General features: G+C 45.3%; 1 protein-coding gene across 2 annotated transcripts in view; it reads right to left on the reverse strand.

Moving 5' to 3' along the window:
* LOC126191293 (synaptic vesicle membrane protein VAT-1 homolog-like) overlaps positions 1-23967 on the reverse strand; it is a 194185-nt gene that overhangs the window by 148795 nt on the left and 21423 nt on the right. The gene's annotated exons all lie outside the window — the stretch shown is intronic.

Consider the following 23967-nt stretch of genomic DNA (forward strand, 5'->3'; position numbering starts at 1 on the left):
TCATTTTTTCGGATGAATCTAGGTTCCATTTACAGCATCATGATGGTCGCACCCGTGTGTGGCGACTTCGCGGTGAACGCACATTGGAAGTGTGTATTCGTCATCGCCATACTGGCGTTATCACCCGGCGTGACGGTATGGTGTGCCATTGGTAACACGTGTGTCACCTCTTGTTTGCATTGACGGCACTGAACAGTGGACGTTACATTTCAGATGTGTTACGACCCGTGGGTCTACCCTTCATTCGATCCCTGCGAAACCCTACATTTCAGCAGGATAATGCACGCCCGCATGTTGCAGGTCCTGTACAGCCTTTCTGAAAACAGAAAATGTTCGACTGCTGCCCTGGCCAGCACATTCTCCAGATCTCTCACCAACTGAGAACGTCTGGTCAATGGTGGCCGAGCAACTGGCTTTTCACAATACGCCAGTCACTAGTCTTGATTAACTGTGGCATCATGTTGAAGCTGCATGGGCAGCTGTACCTGTACACTCCATCCAAGCTCTCTGACTCAATGCTTAGGCGTATCAAGGCCGTTATTACGGCCAGAGGTGGTTGTTCTGGGTACTGATTTCTCAGGATCTATGCACCCAAATTGCGTGAAAATGTAATCACATGTCAGTTCTAGTATAATATATTTTGTCCCGTTTATCATCTGCATTTCTTCTTGGTGTAGCAATTTTAATGGCCAGTAGTGTACAATACACAATGTGAAGCGCCTAAGTTGTTCTCCTTTAATAGTGGCTCCAAAAATGTGGACATTTTCTCAACCTCGTTTTTAACCGATATACAGGCATTTTTTAAGCATCTGGTATATTTTTGCGCCACAGTATCACGTCTGTACGAGACTGACCCAGTGATCCTTTTAAAAATGGTTCAAATGGCTCTGAGCACTATGGGACTTGACATCTGAGGTCATGTCCCCTAGAACGTAGAACTACTTAAACCTAACTAACCTAAGGACATCACACACATCCATGCCCGAGGCAGGATTCGAACCTGCGACCGTAGCGGTCACGCGGTTCCAGACTGAAGCGCCTTTAACCGCACGGCCACACCGGCCGGCTAGTGATCCTTTTATGTTCGTTTAAACTATTAGCAATATATTGCTGATGACAGTAACAACCACAAAATACCTAGGAGTAACTGGAGCAACCTGAAGAACGGTAACTTACTGCTCGTAGGAAAACAAATGCCAGGCGAACTTTCCCTACAACAAACTTTACGAAATTTAATTCATTCACGAAAGCGGCTTGCTAAACCTTCGTTAGACCGATTTATAGTTACTGCTCGCCAATATGAGGACGCTTACGAGGTATTGTAGTGATCGGCGTATTGTCCTATATTCGATTATCAGGCGAAAGACCGTTACGGACACCCATGAAACTTCTGGCAGGCGCTACATGAGGCGTTAAGTGTAACACGACGAGTTACTGTTTAATTCAGAGAGCATACCTGCTATAGTCAAGCAGATATTACTTCCTCAAACATCGTCAAATTACGTCGGAAATATGAATTACACCTTGCACGGATGTTTAAGCCCCCTTCCCCGTTTCCTGTTGCACACACCGAAAGGGATGTATGCATGATGGATGAGGGGGCGGGGGGAGAGGGGGAGGGGGCATGGTTGAGGAGCGCAACTTCCCGGAAGCGAGAGTAACATGTTCCCGTCATTTGCTGCAAGATTTCCATCGAAATGTTAGATCCCATTTACACATTACTAAGAAGTGAAATTTAAGGAAAATTTAGCATTAGTCTGTCGCTAACGTCAAAAACGAGACAAGTTGCAAATGAAATACGTATCTGTCTACTAAACCCCACATGCTACCAGTGTGTAAAAGCACTGTAGAAAAATAATGACTGCAGATAAATTTCTTTCGATGTTTCACTTGCGAAAATTACGGCTTTAGTGCCTAGAGACAACCGCTTTGAGTCATTGACAGCTTTAGTTATAGGGACATCCATATTGTGACGCATTATTTCTGTCCAATTTCTGTAGTGAATATGTGTCGTGCAGTAAGAAGACAACTTCTTGATCAAGCGCTTACAAGATGTGATGATTAACACTTTATCCACATCACTCTGTACTTCCTACTCGAACAAAGAGTTGCCCAAGAACATTATGCGGTAACACCGAGTGGTGACTAGATAAATTAAATGTCTGTATGTCTGCCTACAAAACAAGTAACTGTGGAAGAGCGAAAGTTTCTGAAAACTAATGAGAAGCTCTCCAACTTCAGTTCCGCAATACCTGTATCACAATTTGGAGCACTAACGCATTCACCGAATTCTGCTCATGTGTAGCATTGTCGGCGTTATTTTTCGTTGCACGAAACTTTTACAGCTTAGTTTGCGAAATTAAGGAAGTAGCATCAGGTCTTCTCTGTAAAATCCACTTAAGTCGAAGTTTGGGTAGCAAAGGTCAGCTTCAGTCATGCGCTTTGATAACTAGTTATGCTGTTTGCTCTACTTATGCTCTGTGGACCCTATTTCATCAACGTCAGCTATCGTCGCTATTTTTGAATGTGTTCTTAGTATTGTCAGAAAAACTACAGAGCCGTAACAAACCTGATGAGAATACGAGGATTCACTGTACGGAGTATAGTAGATTGTATGTGACAAATTAAGGCCTTATGCAGGAAAGACTAAAGTTTGGAGTAGGCCAGTGAGAAGTGTACTGAGAGCGGACAATCAAGGATGTGGATTCGAGACAGTGTAGAAGCTTGTCTCACTTTATAATTTTCATTTTTGCAATCTGCTTCCATTTCTAACCGCATATTATCACACATCTTTTTGAATTGGCAGTCACCCAAAGGGATGTCGTTCGATTGCAGATCCTTACATTGACGTTAAGATCTTTGCTGAATTCCTTTACGAAATTCTAATTGCTTCTTCACTTGCCTTTATATTTCAAACCAAGTTTTTACAAGATTGAATTTCTCACAGCTAGATTCTTGCAATTAAGTATGGCTCAACTAACCCTCAGTTCTTCCGAAATCTGATGTAATTTGGTGACACAATGTTCCACTAAGTTCTTATGTTACTGCCTGTGTACCAATTTAAGAAAATTTACAGAGCTGTATTTCCCGACAAGACCAGAAATGAAGATACTAGAAACGCAAGCAGAAAAATATCACTGGACTACAAATAGAATAGCAATATATGGGACAGGTGACAAAATCTGATTACAGATGTAGCAGATTAACGACGTAACGGTTATCCCTAGGAAAAAATAATTGCGAGATGAGCTGTATCACAAGGAGGACCATTATGGTTAGTGTTAGTAAGGCACAAAAGTAACGTCTCCTAACAAGTTTCTGTAAACTTTCTTTAATGTTGCACGACAGCTACTTAAGATTCGTTACAGCTTCTAGCTTCATTTCCACTCCGTACGTAAACAGTTTTGCACAGAGGTGCATTCAAGTTCTAAGGCCTCCGATTTTTTTCTCCGGCCTCGAAAGAGATTGAAACATGCGCATTGTTTTAAAATGAGGCCGCGTTCATTGTCAATACGTCCCAGAGATGGCAGCACCGTACGGCAAATTGAATTTTACCGCCAGCAGCGAGAATGAGAATTGTTATAAATACTTAAAATGGCGACGTTTTCCTTACTTGAACAGCGTGCAATCATTCGTTTTCTGAATTTGCTTGGTGTGAAACCAATTGAAATTCATCGACAGTTGAAGGAGACATGTGGTGGAGTTATGGATGTGTCGAAAGTGCGTTCGTGGGTGCGACAGTTTAATGAAGGCAGAACATCGTGTGACAACAAACCGAAACAACCTCGGGCTTGCACAAGCCGGTCTCTCGACATGATCGAGAAAGTGGAGAGAATTGTTTTGGGGGATCGCCGAATGACTGTTGAACAGATCGCCTCCAGAGTTGGCATTTCTGTGGGTTCTGTGCACATAATCCTGCATGACGACCTGCAAATGCGAAAAGTGTCATACAGGTGGGTGCCACGAATGCTGACGGACGACCACACAACTGCCCGTGTGGCATGTTGCCAAGCAATGTTGACGCGCAACGACAGCACGAATGGGACTTTCTTTTCGTCGGTTGTGACAATGGATGAGACGTGGATGCCATTTTTCAATCCAGAAACAAAGCGCCAGTCAGCTCACTGGAAGAACACAGATTCACCGCCACCAAAAATGTTTCGGGTAACCGCCAGTGCTGAAAAAATTATGGTGTCCATGTTCTGGGACAGTGAGGGCGTAATCCTTACCCACTGCGTTTCAAAGGGCACTACGATAACAGGTGCATCCTACGAAAATGTTTTGAAGAACAAATTCCTTCCTGCACTGCAACAAAAACGTCCGGGAAGGGCTGCGCGTGTGCTGTTTCACCGAGACAACGCAACCGCACATCGAGCTAACGTTACGCAACAGTTTCTTCGTGATAACTTTGAAGTGATTCCTCATGTTCCCTACTGGCTCCTAGCGACTTTTGGCTTTTTCCAACAATGAAAGACTCTCCGTGGCCGCACATTCACCAGCCGTGCTGCTATTGCCTCAGCGATTTTCCAGTGGTCAAAACAGACTCCTAAATAAGTCTTCGCCGCTGCCATGGAATCATGGCGTCAGCGTTGGGAAAAGTGTACGTCTGCAGGGCTATTACGTCGAGAAGTAACGCCAGTTTCATCGATTTCGGGTGAGTAGTTAATTAGAAAAAAATCGGAGGCCTTTGAACTTTAATGCACCTCGTACGTCAGACAACGCACCTATTTGAGCGCAAGTGCGGAGAAATACGGTGTAGAAGATTAGTTCTTATAACTAGTTTATTATAAATAGATTGCAACTCTCCGAAGGTTATAGTTTAACACGTGTCTGAACAGCTACCCGTTATATCGGCACGCAGCTCGCCTTGAGTTGCGATGTTTGTTTTTCCTATTTATTTTGAGAAGCTTCGAGCCTTCGTCGCCATTGAGGAAAACACACACAAGGTCGCTCCACACGATAGAATTCTACCACCTCAGCAGAGCTGTAGTCTGCCAGCATCAGAAGCCTCAATCGTCGCTTCCCCCCGCTGGACAGTGTCTCGAGTTCACCTTAACCACCACACCTACCGAGTCCCCCGTTATTGGGAATGTGACGGTACAACGGCATACCTCAGGTTTTACAGACAGGCTTTACATAACTGGGTTTACTACTACTCTTAATTACAGGGGCTGTAAAAGGGTCATTTTGTTTGGATACCAGGGAAACTATAATACAAGGGGTGTACCTAAGGTAAACCCGAAGTTAATAAGAAGTAACTGATACAGGTTCGGTTTTTGATCCTGGGTCGGTTGTATGTCTGTCGCCTGTCACCTCAATTCAGACAAAATGATTTGCCTGCTGGAAAAAATAGCAAATCTACAGTTTGTCGTCAACTTTAACTTGTTCGGCCTCAGTTTAGTCTGATAAGTCAGTTCACAGTTCTCCATCTGCATTTATACTCTCAAGCCATCTGTGTGTGGCGGAGGGTATTTTCGGTCCAGTAGTATTTCCTCTTTCCTGCTTCGTTTACGAAGTCTCCACTGAGTTCGAATGCCTTACAGGTCACGGTTATTTTGTGATATTCAAAGTAATACGTTGCCCGACTTCTTCGAACGTATAGTATAGCTATCTCGAATAACGAAGCTCTTCGTTATTTATGACGCCTGTACTGTAGCGTCCGCCAATGCAGTTTTATGAGCTGCTCCTTTATGCTCTCGCTCTTATTAAAAGAACCTTCTCGTATCTTATTTCATAAGAGTCCCACGGTGGCGAGAAATACTTGAAGCTCCGTTTGACTAATGTTTTGCACGTCCCTTCTTATGCGGATGAATTATCTTCAATGAATCTCACTTTGCTATCAGCCTGGCTGACATTTTATGTAGCCTTTCAGTTCGGGTAGCTTCGAATGGTTACTGCCATTTTGCGTTTGTTATTGTTCGTAGTAATTTATCGCTGATAGTGTAATCTAACAGTAATAAGCGTTTCCGCCCATTTAGGAGCAAACGGTTTACATTTAATTGATGGTCTACTGCCAATGCTTGGACCGAATGTCTAGCACCTTCTTACATCTTGATACGATATTTCGGATGTTGCTGCTTTCCATATAAAACAGTACCATCCGCAAACAGCCCCGCAGAAGTTCACACATTATCGACCATACTTACAGGGTGTTTCAAAAATGACCGGTATATTTGAAACGGCAATAAAAACTAAACGAGCAGCGATAGAAATACACCGTTTGTTGCAATATGCTTGGGACAACAGTACATTTTCAGGCGGACAAACTTTCGAAATTACAGTAGTTACAATTTTCAACAACAGATGGCGCTGCAAGTGATGTGAAAGATATAGAAGACAACGCAGTCTGTGGGTGCGCCATTCTGTACGTCGTCTTTCTGCTGTAAGCGTGTGCTGTTCACAACGTGCAAGTGTGCTGTGGACAACATGGTTTATTCCTTAGAACAGAGGATTTTTCTGGTGTTGGAATTCCACCGCCTAGAACACAGTGTTGTTGCAACAAGACGAAGTTTCCAACGGAGGTTTAATGTAACCAAAGGACCGAAAAGCGATACAATAAAGGATCTGTTTGAAAAATTTCAATGGACTGGGAACGTGACGGATGAACGTGCTGGAAAGGTAGGGCGACCACGTACGGCAACCACAGAGGGCAACGCGCAGCTAGTGCAGCAGGTGATCCGACAGCGGCCTCGGGTTTCCGTTCGCCGTGTTGCAGCTGCGGTCCAAATGACGCCAACGTCCACGTATCGTCTCATGCGCCAGAGTTGACACCTCTATCCATACAAAATTCAAACGCGGCAACCCCTCGGCGCCGCTACCATTGCTGCACGAGAGACATTCGCTAACGATATAGTGCACAGGATTGATGACGGCGATATGCATGTGGGCAGCATTTGGTTTACTGACGAAGCTTATTTTTACCTGGACGGCTTCGTCAATAAACAGAACTGGCGCATATGGGGAACCGAAAGCCCCATGTTGCAGTCCCATCGTCCTTGCATCCTCAAAAAGTACTGGTCTGGGCCGCCATTTCTTCCAAAGGAATCATTGGCCCATTTTTCAGATCTGAAACGATTACTGCTTCACGCTATCTGGACATTCTTCGTGAATTTGTGGCGGTACAAACTGCCTTAGACGACACTGCGAACACCTCGTGGTTTATGCAAGATGGTGCCCGGCCACATCGCACGGCCGACGTCTTTAATTTCCTGAATGAATATTTCGATGATCGTGTGATTGCTTTGGCCTATCCGAAACATACAGGAGGCGGCGTGGATTGGCCTCCCTATTCGCCAGACATGAACCCCTGTGACTTCTTTCTGTGGGGACACTTGAAAGACCAGGTGTACCGCCAGAATCCAGAAACAATTGAACAGCTGAAGCAGTACATCTCATCTGCATGTGAAGCCATTCCGCCAGACACGTTGTCAAAGTCAAAATATCCACGGGTATGCTGCCGGTCTATAGTGTCCAACGGGCACAATATTTCGGCGATCAAACATGTCGCCATCATCAGGTGAACTGACGGACTGAGCTCCTGTGAACGTGCCGGCACGGAGATCCGTACGCTATGGCTGCTCAGAGGGAACTGGGTTCGGTCGCGGCGGCGGCCGATTTAAATACCCTCCGCCCGCGGCGCGCTCCCTCCGCCGTCCGCGCCCAGCGCCACGGTCGCGCGGTGGAACAGATTGCGACGGCGTCTGAGATGACGTCGGTGTGATGGCTCTGTCCGCCGTGGTCGTCACAACTATACGTCTGCTCGATTTACTCTTGATTAACCCGATCGCTGGTTCCCAAGCCTTGCTAAGATTATAGCCACAGTCCCGGTTTATGAGGTCGTCATTGGTGCGAATTTCGATGGCCTCTCTAACAACGCTGTCCCAGTATCTCGACGTCTGTACCAGAATCCTCGTGCGGTCATACTCCATGGCGTGATTTTCCGACAAACAATGTTCAGCGACCGCCGACTTGCTCGGATACATCAGTCGAGTGTGCCTCTGGTGTTCACGGCATCGATCCTCGACGGTACGCATCGTCTGACCAATATACGACTTGCCACATTGACACGGAATCTGGTACACGCCGGCCTTCCTCAAACCGAGGTCATCTTTGGCGCTCCCCACTAGTGCACGAGTTTTATTTGGAGGACAAAACACAGTTCCGACCCGGTGTTTCTTCAGAATGCGGGCGATTTTCCCCGAGAGTGCGCCTGTGTATGGAATAAATGCAGTGCCTACCTCCTCCCTCGTGACTTCGACTGATGTATCCGAGCAAGTCGGCGGTCGCTGAACATTGTTTGTCGGAAAATCACGCCATGGAGTATGACCGCACGAGGATTCTGGTACAGACGTCGAGATACTGGGACAGCGTTGTTAGAGAGGCCATCGAAATTCGCACCAATGACGACCTCATAAACCGGGACTGTGGCTATAATCTTAGCAAGGCTTGGGAACCAGCGATCGGGTTAATCAAGAGTAAATCGAGCAGACGTATAGTTGTGACGACCACGGCGGACAGAGCCATCACACCGACGTCATCTCAGACGCCGTCGCAATCTGTTCCACCGCGCGACCGTGGCGCTGGGCGCGGACGGCGGAGGGAGCGCGCCGCGGGCGGAGGGTATTTAAATCGGCCGCCGCCGCGACCGAACCCAGTTCCCTCTGAGCAGCCATAGCGTACGGATCTCCGTGCCGGCACGTTCACAGGAGCTCAGTCCGTCAGTTCACCTGATGATGGCGACATGTTTGATCGCCGAAATATTGTGCCCGTTGGACACTATAGACCGGCAGCATACCCGTGGATATTTTGATTATCAAATACGCCGGGAGAAACTCAAGAATCACACGTTGTCAAAGGTTTCGGGTAATTTCATTCAGAGACTACGCCATATTATTGCTACGCATGGTGGATATGTGGAAAATATCGTACTATAGAGTTTCCCAGACCGCAGCGCCATCTGTTGTTGACAATTGTAACTACTGTAATTTCGAAAGTTTGTCTGCCTGAAAATGTACCGTTGTCCCAAGCAAATTGCAACAAACGGTGTATTTCTATCGCTGCTCGTTTAGTTTTTATTGCCGTTTCAAATATACCGGTCATTTTTGAAACACTCTGTACATACATTGATGTGATAAGTCATGGGATAGCGATAGGCACATACAGACGGCGGTAGTATCGTGTACACAAAGTAAAAACGGGCAGTGCATTGGTGGAGCTTTCACTTTTACTCTGGTGATTCGTGTGAAGTGATTTCCAGACTTTGAACGCGGAATGGTAGTTGGAGCTAGACACATGGGACATTCTGTTTCGACAATCATTAGGGAATTCAATATTCCACCCTCCTCACTGTCAAGAGTGTGTCGAGAAACCAAATTTAAGACATTACCTCTCACTACGGACAACGTAGTGAAGACAGTCTCCACTTAACGATTAAGTGCCAACAGCCAAGCCACACTACGCGAAGTAACTGCAGAAACAATGTGGGACGTACGATGAACGTATCCACTGCGATAGTGCAACGAGATTTGGCTTTAATGGGCGATGGCAGCCGGCGACCGACGTGAGTGCCTTTACCAACAGCCCGACTTCGCCTGCAGTAATTCCACTGGGCTCGTGACCATATTGGTTGGACCCTTGTCAATTGGAAAACCGTGGCATGGTCAGATGACTCCCGATTTCAATTGGAAAAAGATGATGGTAGGGTTCGAGTGTGGCGCAGACCCCGACGAATCCAGGGACACAAGTTGTCAGCGAAGCACTGTTCAAGCTGGTGGTGGCTCCACAATGGTGTCTGTTTTTTTTGTGGTTTTAGGGCGCACAACTTCAATGGTCATTAGCGCCCTGACTACTCTAAGAATGCACCGCGAGGTACAAGTTGACAACAACGACTAAAAGGGAAAACACGATAAAAGAAAGACTGACAGGCATAGGATTAAAAAACAGCATCATCAAATGTCCTTAGAGAGGTTTGTCAAATTGATAAAACGAAGAACACGAGCAGCTGCTCGTGGGTCATCCGCTAAAATGGCATTTAAAGTACTTGGCAGGTTCAGATCTAGACGCAGTGTGTTAAAATCTGGACAGGACAGTAAAATGTGTCGAACCGTCAGCAAGTGCCCACATGGGCAGAACGGCGCCGGCGCAGCCGTCAGCAGATGGCGATGGCTGAATCGGCAGTGTTCAATTCTTAACCGGGCCAATACTACCTCCTCCCGCCGAGAAGGGCGTGAGGAGGACGTCCAAGCCACGGGAAGAGGTTTTAAGGCCCGAAGCTTGTTGTCTGTAAGTGCAGCCCAATCGGCATGCCACAGCGATAAAATGCGCCGACAAATGACCCTGCTAAAATCGGACGAAGGGACACAACAAGAAGCTGTCCGAGGCTGGAGGACCGCAGCCTTGGCCGCGGCATCTGCAGCTTCGTTCCCAGGGATACAGACATGGCCAGGAACCCACATAAAGCTAACCGGAGAGCCGACGTCCACCAGCTGCTGAAGAGAGCGTTGGATCCGGTGTACGAAAAGGTGAACCGGGTACGGATCACTGAGGCTCTGGATGGCGCTCAGGGAGTCGGAGCAGATGACATAAGCAGAATGTCGGTGGCGGCAGATGCAAAGAACAGCCTGGTAGAGGGCAAAGAGCTCAGCTGTGAAGAACGAACAATGGCCATGGAGCCGGTATTTGAAACTTTGTGCCCCGACAATAAAGTAACACCCGACCCCGTCATTGGTCTTAGAGCCATCTGTATAAATGAAAGTCATGTTGATGAACTTCGAACGAAGTTCCAAAAAACGGGAGGTGTCTGCTGTGTAGACATGGATTACGTTCTCTGGTCCAACTGAACAGATAATTGGAAATGGTAATTTTTGGCTACTGTGAGACCATTTTCCAGCCATTCATTGACTTCATGTTCCTACATAACGATGGAATTTCTGTGGATGACAATTCGCCATGTCATTGGGCCACAACTGTTCACTATTTGTTTGAAGAACACTCTTGACACTTCGAACGGATCATTTTACCACCCAGACAAGAGTGTCCCATCTCACATTTATGGGACATAATGGAGTTCAGTTCGTGCACAAAACCCTGCACCATTAACACTTTCGAAATATGGATGCCTGTAGAGGCAGCATGGCTCTATTTCTGCAGGAAACTTCCAACGACTTTAGTTCATGTCACGTAGAGCTGCTGCACTACTCCGGGGAAAAGGAGGTCCGACACGAAATTGGTAGGCACCCCATGAGTTGTCACTTAAGTGTGTATCAAATAGTAACGGCTCCAAACCATTCCTTGGGGTACTCTTTCAGATCCGACTATTACGCCACCATAATCATTACTTATTGATTTCCATACAGTAGAAAATCTAATCGAGTCAGAAAGCTGGTCCCATGTTCCGTGAAATCTTCTTCTCAGTAAGGAACATTGAGGAAATATAAAATACCGTCCGCATATCAAGGAACACGGCTTCAATCTAGACGCTCTTAAATGCGGTCCTCTATCTCATAGACGAAAAGTTTATTGATTTTCCAAATATCTGGACTCATAATACCAGGGCATAAAACTAGTACCACGATTCTGCAATAGATTGGGGCCAGGCTTATAGGCTTGTAATTACGTGCGCCTGTTCGACGCGAGTAGGCGAAGGCGTGCCACTCTACTAGGACCATGTCTATTAGAACACTGTTTTTCAACTTCTGAGTCTAGGCTGGATAGTAGAGACTGCGCATATAGCTGCAATGACAACTCCCTCACAAGTGTTTTAAAATTTTTGTTTTGCAGGTGAATCACGGATTCCATGTGGTAGCATCGAGTTTTTACGTTCTTTGAGAAAGGCGGGCAGAAGGCTACGAAGTAGCGTAGCGATGCAAAAAGATGGCTGGAAATTTTTATCGAAGGGGAAATAAAGAAACGACACAGTGGGAGATCAACTGCGGCCAGCGGCCACTGAAACGGATCGTGAGCGAATGCATGAATTGGCTCACATGGAGTGTGTAGGCTTCCTGAACAGTTTGTAGTTAGATTCATGAATCGCTGACAGTCAGAAATCCAGATAAGAAAATTTGGTGGTGTAGAAGGGTGGTGCGAGATAAGTGGACTGATGATAGGTCTGAGATAGTCAGCGAGAAAAGAAGCATGTGATAAAAACGGCTCCATGCACTATGGGACTTAACATCTGAGGTCGTCAGTCCCCTAGACTTAGAATTACTTAAACCTAACTAAGGACATCACACACATCCATGCCCTAGGCAGAATTCGAACCTGCGACCATAGCAGAAGCGCGGTTCCAGACTGAAGCGCCTAAAATCGCTCGGCCACAGCGGCCGTCGAAGCATGTGAGATCGAGACATATGATAATAGGACATACATTAAAACATCTGGGAATGACCGTCATGTCATGGCAAATACTGTAGGGCAATACATTGGGATATACGGCAAACTGTGTTGGGTCCTTGATATGAGACTGAGAAAGGAGGGGAAATCGTGGCAAGGTGCACCAAACGATTAAGACTGATGACAGGAAGAGCCAGACCATTACTGAAAACCTGAACTATTTGAGTACATGCGTTCTTCCGCTTCTGGCAACTAGATGAAACTAAATTCGCGATACTTGTGTTCTTTGACCAGTGACCTCGCTGGCAGTTCTATTTCTTGCAAATAAAGACCCAGCAACAGATATTTGTAGCGTAGCCCGAGGTCCATATTGGTTTGGAAGTTAGTCAGGCGTGCATCCCGCAGCCATGTTTGGATCCCCGCACAAAACCTAGTTTTCCAACATGGTTTGTTATTTTTGCTTTGAGGGTATTCGTGTTCAAATGTGTGTGAATTCCTAAGGGACCAAACTGCTGAGGACATCGGTCCCTAGGTTTACACACTACTTAATCTAACTTTATGCTAAGAACAACACACACACACACACACACACACACACACACACACACACACACACACACACACACACACACACACACAGAGAGAGAGAGAGAGAGAGAGAGACAGACACCCGAGGGAGGACTCGAACCTCCGGCGGGAGGGGCCGCGAGGGGGGTATATTCATATGAAGAACGAAGTTCGTCAGTAAAAATACCCGTGACTGCATATCACATAGCCGCCGAAGTAGTTACGTAGTGCTAACAAATAGTTTATAGTGTCGCCACTCGAAGCTGACGAGCTTTATTGTTCACTTCTTCCGAAACTTACTTATTTAGCCTCACCTTCTGCAAGGCGTGGACAGTTAAAGATACAACAAACAGTGTAGGTATCTCGAGATGGTTTTCTGGAGGCAGGCTGCACCATCAACTATCAGTGATACACTGAATTGCAGAAACTAAAGAGAAAATTATCAGGTAGATACCAAATTACCAGAAATTAGGCCGAAGTTTCCGCGACAAAATGTGCGACCGCACACCTCTGACAGCAAATCATGTGATCCGCAAAACTCACTAATGATATGCGGTCCGCAAAACATACCGGATCTGGCTTTGTCTACTTTTCATCTGTTCAGTACAGCAGAGGACCACGAGCAACTGTGTGTGTGTGTGTGTGTGTGTGTGTGTGTGTGTGTGTGTGTGTGTGTGTGTGTGTGTAGGCTGTTACTAGTTACCAGATATTTGGCATCTTTCGTGTGTTTAGCAGCAGATTTTGTGTCATTTGCCTTTTCTAGATCTTAACCTGTTCTCCGCACGTCACCTTACAGTAATAGACGGAGGATACCTCTGATGAACTCATTCCCACGTTGTTCATTTCCGAATAGTACACTGAAAGAACGACTGCCGATAAAATTGCTTATGAGCTTTAATTTCGTCGTGGTCGTATCGCGAGACAAATGTGGTACGAAGTATCATGTTACCCAACTCTTTCGAACGTACGTTCGAAATTTCAGAGGTAACGTTCCCTGTGATCCACTACGTATCTCTTGTAGATAGTGTCACTGGAGTTCGTTTACCTCCGTAAAGCTTTCGCGCTTACTAAACGATCGCGTGGCGAAACGTGCCGCTCTTCGTTGGATGTTTATCTCTTGTCAGTCCTACCTGGTAAGGATCGCAGACAGATTAAAGATGCGATATCGATCTAACAAGTATTTTTTTGATTCATTTTTTCGTGGATGAATTTTATTTCCTTTAGTTTCTCTCAATCTCTGCCTGCTGTCTGGTTTTCCTCTTTTTATGGAGCCATTTCATATTAGGTCACTGGACGGTAGTAATTTTTTAAGCGGACGGAATTAGATTAGGGAATGAGGCACGAAGTAGCTGTGTAATTATATGGGCAGCAAAATCTGATTCTGGCCGAAATAGAAGATATAAATGCCGACTGGCAATAGCAAACCAAGCATTTCTGGAAAGGAGGAATTTGTCGCAATCTAAAATAAATCTAAAGAAGTCTTTTCTTAAGGTATTTGGAGAGTAGCCTTATATGGAATTAAATTATGGACAATAAGCAGTTCAGATACGGAGAGACTAAGCTTTTGAAATGGGATGCTACAAAAGCATGCTGAAGATTAGATGGGTAGAGCGAGTTAACTAACGAGGCATTGAATCAAACAAAGGAAAAAATATATGGGTCAACTTGAATAAAATAAAGGATTTGTTGATAGGACACCACTGTGGCATCAAGGAATTATCAATTTATTAACTGAAGAAAGTAAAGGGGGGGGGGTTGTACGAGACAATTCTCTGGCTAATGTTTCGTCCTCTGATACCAGAGGCTTCAACGACTTAGAAAGCCGTTACAATCTCCAGCGAGCGAACTATTTATACGTATCCGCTACTAGCTCCGTAACACGTTGCCGCGACTTCGTGGTGTTAGGCAGCGGTCTGTTACGAACCGACCGCTGCGTGGATATTTGTTAATAGTTCGGCTTGCTGAGCTTGTTTGAGACTGCTCTGTACGCCGTTAAAGCCTCTGAAGGTGTCTCCAGCTTTGAAAGACGAAACGTTAGGCAGGCATTATGCCTTGGACCTGGGCCTAATGCCCATGAGACACAGTAACGCCAATATCGGCCGTGAAAGGCTGCATTTTAAGATCAAATGGATGTAAGTTGCAATCGGAAAGGAGGAGGCTTGCACAGAATACATCAGCGTGGAGAGCTGTATCAAACCATTCTTCGGTTCCAGACCACAACAGCGTGATCTAATAGCAACGTATCCATCTGTATACGCCTAATGTTACATTTGTTTCATTCAGGGTGAACTGTCAGACCATCTATCCCCTGCATGTCTTCCAGCATTTCGCTACAGTCTTCTGTCGTTGCAACCCACTCACGCACATCGCTATCGTCTGCATGAAGACAGTTTCCCGAAAAGCAAACTTAAAGATTCGCGCTGTACCTTCTTTCTGTACTCAGAGTTCCCATGTGGTCGTCGACATATCGTGGTCTACTGGACGGAAGTAGCCGCCTCTCGAGCGCGGAGTCCCGGGTTCGATTCCAAGTCGGGTCGGAAATTTTCTTTGCTAGCAGACTGGGTGCTTGTGTTATTTCATCTCACATTCGTCGCCGCCCTAGTCACCGAAGTGGCGTCGAAAAGACTTCCACCAAGTGGCCCAACAATGCCATGCAATCTATTTTCATGGAATGTACGTGATCTGCATACGCGACAAATGTTTCATAAGCGTATCCTTTTCGTAGACAAACAACAAGTTGAACCCCGTCTTTCGCTTTGCCTGCAGCTGAGCCTACGTGTTCGTTTTACTTAAAGGCGTCAACAGTCAACATACCTCCTGGAACGCATCTTTCTGCTATGTATGCACGTTTTAACAATCCTCTGGCAGCCGCGAGAAACCGCCTGCGGCATTCCCCCCGTCCAAGTCCTTGCTACAGTCGCAGCCCTCTTCTGATGGCCAAAGAACTAATCAACGAAGCCAAGTCAACTTCGCAGTACAACACAGTGTACTAAGTTGACCAGGGTCGCCAACGAGGCTTTAATCTACGAGGGCAGTTCAATAAGTAATGCAACACATTTCTTTTCTGAAACAGGGGTTGTTTTATTCAGCATTGTAATACACCAGGTTATTCCCCAATCTTTTAGCTACACAACACTATTTTTCAACGTAATCTCCATTCAGTGCTACGGCCTTACGCCACCTTGAAATGAGGGCCTGTATGCCTGCACGGTACCATTCCACTGGTCGATGTCGGAGCCAGCGTCGTACTGCATCAATAACTTCATCATCCGCGTAGTGCCTCCCACGGATTGCGTCCTTCATTGGGCCAAAGATATGGAAATCCGACGGTGCGAGATCGGGACTGTAGGGTGCAAGAGGAAGAACAGTCCACTGAAGTTTTGTGAGCTCCTCTCGGGTGCGAAGACTTGTGTGAGGTCTTGCGTTGTCATGAAGAAGGAGAAGTTCGTTCAGATTTTTGTGCCTACGAACACGCTGAAGTCGTTTCTTCAATTTCTGAAGAGTAGCACAATACACTTCAGAGTTGATCGTTTGACCATGGGGAAGGACATCGAACAGAATAACCCCTTCAGCGTCCCAGAAGACTGTAACCGTGACTTTGCCGGCTGAGGGTATGGCTTTAAACTTTTTCTTGGTAGGGGAGTGGGTGTGGCGCCACTCCATTGATTGCCGTTTTGTTTCAGGTTCGAAGTGATGAACCCATGTTTCATCGCCTGTAACAATCTTTGACAAGAAATTGTCATCCTCAGCCACATGACGAGCAAGCAATTCCGCACAGATGGTTCTCCTTTGCTCTTTATGGTGTTCGGTTAGACAACGAGGGACCCAGCGTGAACAAACCTTTGAATATCCCAACTGGTGAACAATTGTGACAGCACTACCAACAGAGATGTCAAGTTGAGCACTGAGTTGTTTGATGGTGATCCGTCGATCATCTCGAACGAGTGTGTTCGCACGCTCCGCCATTGCAGGAGTCACAGCTGTGCACGGCCGGCCCGCACGCGGGAGATCAGACAGTCTTGCTTGACCTTGCGGCGATGATGACACGCTTTGCCCAACGACTCACCGTGCTTTTGTCCACTGCCAGATCACCGTAGACATTCTGCAAGAGCCTATGAATATCTGAGATGCCCTGGTTTTCCGCCAAAAGAAACTGTCACTGCCCGTTGTTTGCAACGCACATCCGTTACAGACGCCATTTTAACAGCTCCGTACAGCGCTGCCACCTGTCGGAAGTCAATGAAACTATAAGAGATGAATCGGGAATGTTTGAAAATATTCCACAAGAAATTTCCGGTGTTTTCAACCAAAATTGGCCGAGAAAAAAAATGTGTTGCATTACTTATTGAACTGCCCTCGTACAAACCAAGTTTCTAAAGTCACTGTATGGTGACATTTATCATTGCCTAGTAACAATCCGGTTGTACTCAAATTACAAGGTATGACGACTAGATTGTAAACTGACAGATTACAGCTTCAGTTTAACCTCTCTCTGGCTGTTTAAAAGACACTGCGCACCCTCAGCAAAGATGACCGTCTCTGGACAACCGTTCCAAAGTGGGAATCCCAGAGGCGCTAGTTAAGTTTTACGCGGCTAGTACTTCCCTCAGCTGTTGGGTCCCTGACGCAGCGAAACTGCCGCCGCAGGAGAGCACCGGCTTGGGCATTATCAACGAACTACTTTGAAAGTCTCGGGTTCAATACCTCGATTAGTAAAGTCAAGGTACTGCCATAACGGCAAACGACCCTCTGGTATAATGACAAAGTTCTTTTACGTAACTCTGAACATCAGATAACAGTAACAAGAATGTGACCAACTTACTGAAAACTGAAATTTTCATAAAAACGTAGCATTCCTTGTTCGTACAAATCAATTTATACCCTTAAGGAAGTCCAACTGAACCTACCTACATTTAGTAACAACAGTCTAAACAGGCTCCAGATATTCTCGAGTACATCTGTAAAATTTGCTCTTGTTGGCCAGTGAGCCCTAATTTCAGTATGTCTGACATTACTCAGTCATGAGTATTCGTCGCTTCAATCTTACTCTTGGTAAACTAAAGAGCTGTACAGCTCCGTTACGTTATGAGCCCCTCTCAACACTGTCCAGCGTTCCGAGTGCCACAAAATGAGCGCATCTGCAGAAATCTATCCACTTCAGACTGCCGACAACAGTACTCCATAATCAACAAATTCGAAAAGCCCTCCTAAAATACTGTTTCGACGCTTACAGATGTCAAGCACCAGAATAAGCACATATGACTACAAAAATCAAGATAGTACAGTTACTCCGATAGCAGGCCGTGTGGCCGAGCGGTTCTAGGCGCTTCAGTCCGGAACCACGCGGCTCCTACGGTCGGAGGTTCGTATCCTGCCTCGGGCATGGCTGTGTGTGATGTCCTTAGGTTAGTTAGGTTTAAGTAGTTCTAAGTTCTAGGGGACTGGTGACCTCAGACGTTAAGTCCCATAGTGCTTAGAGCCAGTTACTCCGATAACCCATCCATATAGGCATAGACGGGACGCATAAGGTTTTCTCCAGTGCAGTTATTATGGCTGCTAACTTATGATTCGTTTACGTCATGTGCTTACTTTTGTGCTGATTTTTTTTTGTAGAACGCAGAAAGTGTCTACAGCTAACAGCTAAAGTGAGCAGAAAAGGCAGACTCAGTACTGCAGATTGATAGGAAACGGACGAAGGGATTGAGTACAGAACTTCGCAGCTGTTGCTGCAGCGGCCGCATTGGGTGTGCGCGTGTAGAGGAATCGACACCATCGCCAGGTCCCGTATCTTTGTATCTGTAATTATTCGCAAATGTCTAAAATTTCATCATTGCCCTGCAGTTGCTGATGTTGCAATCCATTCTATATCAAGCAAGATGCAATTCAATCTTCAGAGACGTTACGTGGATTAGCGCCAAAATCCGGATTCCACATTTCCAATTAAAAGATTTAGTACACGGAAGGAACCAGATCCAAATTAAAGATTTAATAAACCACGAGACACTGAAAATTTTTCCAACTCGGCACATTCAAAGAGAGATGAACTGGTAGGAAAACTATTGCGAAATTACAGAGCACAGAAATTCATTTAGAACAAATGAAATAAAAATACAGTTTTATAGTTAACACAAATACTGAACGCATCTGGAACTGTCGCAGATCCCCGAAAGTCGAAAAAATGTATACTAGGAAAATCGTTAACGAAATGTAAAAATAAGTTTTTAAGAAAGCCAAGGAAATCTACGAAGTTACAGAAAAAGACACACGAACCTCCAGAGAAAGGGACACATAGGGTGTATGCCAAGAGGGTCACAAAGAAAATTTTGAATATAGCTTTTTCGATGAAATACTGAAATCAGAAGCATATGTATGCTATATTTACAGATTTACCACTGATGACGCATTGAGGGTAAAAGCGAAACGCATTTATTGTAAGACTGAAATTTCAGTACGCTTTAGATAGAAAAAACTGTAATTGGAAAATGACCCTACACGCATGACGAACTGAACTGCCTAACAAATGCATGAAAGCCATAAGGTAATTTTGAAAAGCTGAAATCTTAAGACTGATTAGAACTTCGACCATAATATTATCGATTTGTTGACATGCCTTAGGCAAGTTACAGTATATATGGTAGAACTGAAGAAAGCCAGCGAACAGACGGACTGCTATTGCCAAGACAAGAAATGGCTGAATGCGGCCCGCCACAATTTCCTCTCCTGGGCTAGTCTATCTCAGCAGTACCAAACGATCTCTGTTGGATATGATCCAATCTGTCCTTACAATTTCTGTCTAGTCCACTGTAGTGCCCTGTTCGTTATTCCATGACGTTTTAACGCATGTTCTATTATCCTGTACTTTGCTTCTGATCAGTTTAGCATCTTTCTGCACCACCACGCCCCAAACGCTTCTATTATCTGTACCCCAGATGTACATTTTCAGAAATTTCTTCCTCAGATTAAAACCAATGTTTAATACTGTTGGATTTCTTTTGGCTAGGAATGTACTCTGCCTGTGATCGTCTGCTCTTTAAGTCCTCCTTGCTTTAGCCTTGTATTATTTTACATCCTAGGTAACAATTCCTAACGGTCTACTTCGTGATCAATTCTGAAGTCAAAGTTTCTCGCAATTATCTCTGCTGCTTTACTCTAAACATTCTGTACTCGTTAGACTCCATTCCATTCAGTAGATCCTGTAAATCTTCACCTTCACTGAAGATACCAATGCCATCGGCGAATCTATTTCCGTCACTGCTGCTTCGATGTATCGCACCTTTTCATCCGAGAAATTCGTTAGTGGTCGTCCATCCTTATTGCTCCTTCTTGGTTCTCTGAATATTATCCGCCTTCTCTGTACCTTACACCAATTTTCCTGAGAATTTCTTATGTCTTTCACCATATTCGATTGTTAATAGCTTTTTCTAGGAAAAACAATCCTATGAAGGTTTCTGGCGTGCTACACAAATTCAGACTTACTCCCTCCTGGATACAGCGAATAAAAACCTACAGGGCGTGTAACACTTGCTTTTCGCTTTCAGTTGTATGTAGGAATTACGAAACGTTTTATTAAAATGTCAAATCAATAATCGGATTAAATTCGGCCTGAGAATATTAGTCACAAAAGTTTGAGTGACTATCTCTGCCTAATTTGGACTGAGGTGACAAAAGCCATTGGACAGCACCTAATATTGCGTCCGACCTCCTTTTGCCTGGCTTAGTGCAGCAAATGGACTAAAGTCTTTGGAAGCCCCTTCCTGAAATATTGAGCCGTGCTGCCTCTATAGCCGTCCATAACTGCAGAAGTGTCGCCGGTGCAGGCACGAACTGACCTGTCGATTACGTTTCATAAATGTTCGATGGGATTCATGCGATCAGGGTGGTCAAACCATTCGCTCGAATCGTGCAACCACGAACAATTGCGGGCCGCTGACAATTCCTTCGTTATTTGGGAACATGAAGACCATGAATGGCTGCAAATGGCCTCCAAGTAGCTGAAGATAAACATTTCCAGTGAACGAATGGTTCAGCTGGACCGGAGGACGCAATCCATCCCGTGCAAACACAATGGCTTCGTGGGGGTCTGCGCCAAATACCAACCCTACCACCAATTCAAATCTGGACTCCCCTGACCAGGCCACGGTTTTTCAGTCGCCTAGGGTCCAGCCGATATGGTCACGAGCCCAGTAGAATCATGCAGGCGATGTCTTGTTGTTAACAAAGGCACTCGCGTCGGTCGTCTGCTGCCATAGCCCATTATCGCTAAATTTCGCCGCACTGTCCTAACGGATACACTCGTAAGTCCCACACTGATTTCTCCGGTTATTTACCCAGTTCTGCTGGTCTGTTAGCACTGACAAGTCTGTGCAAACGCCGCTACTCTCGGTCGTCAGGTAACAGGTAATGCATGTTTTTTTTTTTTTTTTTCTTGGCATATTTCACACTGTGGATCTCTGAATACAGAACACCCTAACGATTTCTGAAATGCAACGTGCAACTGTGATTCCGAGTTAAAGTCCCAATTCCCGTCGTTGAGCTATAATCACGTTGGACACCTTACGTGACCTGAGTCCAGTTACAGCTCCGCCAATGCACTGCCCTAATACCACGTGTACGTGATACTACCGCCTTCTCTATATACAGGGTGGTCCATTGATCGTGACCGGGCCAAATATATCACAAAATAAGCGTCAAACGAAAAAACTACAAAGAACGAAACCTGTCTAGCTTGAAGGGGGAAACCAGATGGCGCTATGGTTGGCCCGCTAGATGGCGCTGCCATAGGTCAAACTGATATCAGCTGCGTTTTTTTTTAATAGGAACCCCTATTTTTATTACATATTCGTGTAGTACGTAAACAAATATGAATGTTTTAGTCGGACCACTTTTTTTGCTTTGTGATACATTGCGATGTAATATTCACAAACATACGGCTCACAATTTTAGACGAACAGTTGGTAACAGGTAGGTTTTTTAAATTAAAATACAGAACGTAGGTACGTCTGAACATTTTATTTCGGTTGTTCCAATGTGATACATGTACCTTTGTGAACTCATTTCTGAGAACGCATGCTGTTAAAGCGTGATTACCTGTAAATACCACATTAATGCAATAAATGCTCAAAATGATGTCCGTCAACCTCAATGCATTTGGCGATACGTGTAACGACACTCCTCTCAACAGCGAGTAGTTCGCCTTCCGTAATGGTCGCACATGCATTGACAATGCGCTGACGCATGTTGTCAGGAGCTGTCGGTGGATCATGATAGCAAATATCCTTCAACTTTCCACACAGAAAGAAATCCGGGGACGTCAGATCCTGTGAAGGTGCGGGCCATGGTATGGTGCTTCGACGACCAATCCACCGGTCATGAAATATGCTATTCAGTACCGCTTCAACCGCACGCGAGCTATGTGCCGGACATCCATCATGTTGCAAGTACATCGCCATTCTGTCATGCAGTGAAACATCTTGTAGTAACATCGGTAGAACATGACGTAGGAAACAAGCATACATTGCACCATTTAGATTGCCATCGATAAAATGGGGGCCTATTATCCTTCCTCCCATAATGCCGCACCATACATTAACCCGCCAAGGTCGCTGATGTTCCACTAGTCGCAGCCATCGTGGATTTTCTGTTGCCCAATAGTGCATATTACGCCGGTTTACGTTACCGCTGTTGGTGAATAACGCTTCGTCGCTAAATAGAACGTGTGCAAAAAATTGTCATCGTCCCATAATTTCTCTTGTGCCCAGTGGCAGAACTGTACACGACGTTCAAAGTCGTCGCCATGCAATTCCTGGTGCATAGAAATATGGTATGGGTGGAGTCTATGTTTATGCAGCATTCACAACACGGACGTTTTTGAGATTCCTGATTCTCGTGGAATTTGTCTGCTATTTATGTGCGGATTAGCCGCGACAGCAGCTAAAACACCTACTTGGGCATCATTGGTTGCAGGTCGTGGTTGACGTTTCACATGTGGCTGAACACTTTCCTTAAATAACTTAACTATCCGGCGAACGGTCCGGACACTCGGATGATGTCCAGGATACCACGCAGCATACAGAGCACACGCCCGTTGGGCATTTTGTTCACAATAGCCATACATCAACACGATATCGACCTTTTCCGCAATTGGTAAACGGTCCATTTTAACACGGGTAATGTATCACGAAGCAAATACCATCCGCACTAGCGGAATGTTACGTGATACCACGTACTTATGTTTGCGACTATTACAGCGCCATCTATCGAAAAGCGAAAAAAGTGGTCCAACTAAAATATACATGTTTCTTTACGTACTACACGAATATGTAATAAAAAATGGGGGTTCGTATTTAAGAAAACGCTGTTGATATCGGTTTGACCTATGGCAGCGCCATCTAGCGTGCCAACCATAGCGCCGTCTGGTTTCCCCCTTCAAGCTAGACGAGTTTCGTTCTTTGCAGTTTTTTCGTTTGATGCTTATTTCGTGAGATATTTGGCCCGGTCACTATTAATGGACCACCCTGTATACATATCGCTATCCCATGACTTATTGTGTTCGAGTGTTAAACAGGAAAACAAATATAACGGAACATGTATGCTGTCATTTAATAAACAACACAAATACTATATTTTTTATTGTCGATTCTGGAACTTTTGTGGTTTTAGGGCGCACAACTACAGTGGTCATTAGCGCCCAGAATAAATTATGAATGCATTACGAGGCACAATGTTAAAACAGCAACTAAAAAGGACAACACTATAAAAGGGACATTAACAGGCAAGGGATTAAAAGAAAACAGCATAATCGAATGTCCTTAGACAGGTTTGTCAAGTGGATGAAACGAAGAACGCTAGCAGCTGCTCCTGGGTCATCCGCTAAAATTTCATCCAGAGTACATGGCAGGCCAAGATCAAGACGCAGTGTATTAAAATCCGGACAGGACGTTAAAATGTGGCGGACCGTCAGCAATTGCCCACATGGGCAGAACGGCGCCAGCGCAGCCGTCAGCAGATGGCGATGGCTGAACCTTCAGTGTCCAATTCGTAACCGGGCCTAAAAGACCTCCTCCCGCCCAG

This window comes from Schistocerca cancellata, chromosome 6 (genome assembly GCF_023864275.1).
Source record: "Schistocerca cancellata isolate TAMUIC-IGC-003103 chromosome 6, iqSchCanc2.1, whole genome shotgun sequence".
Lineage (NCBI taxonomy): Eukaryota > Metazoa > Arthropoda > Insecta > Orthoptera > Acrididae > Schistocerca > Schistocerca cancellata.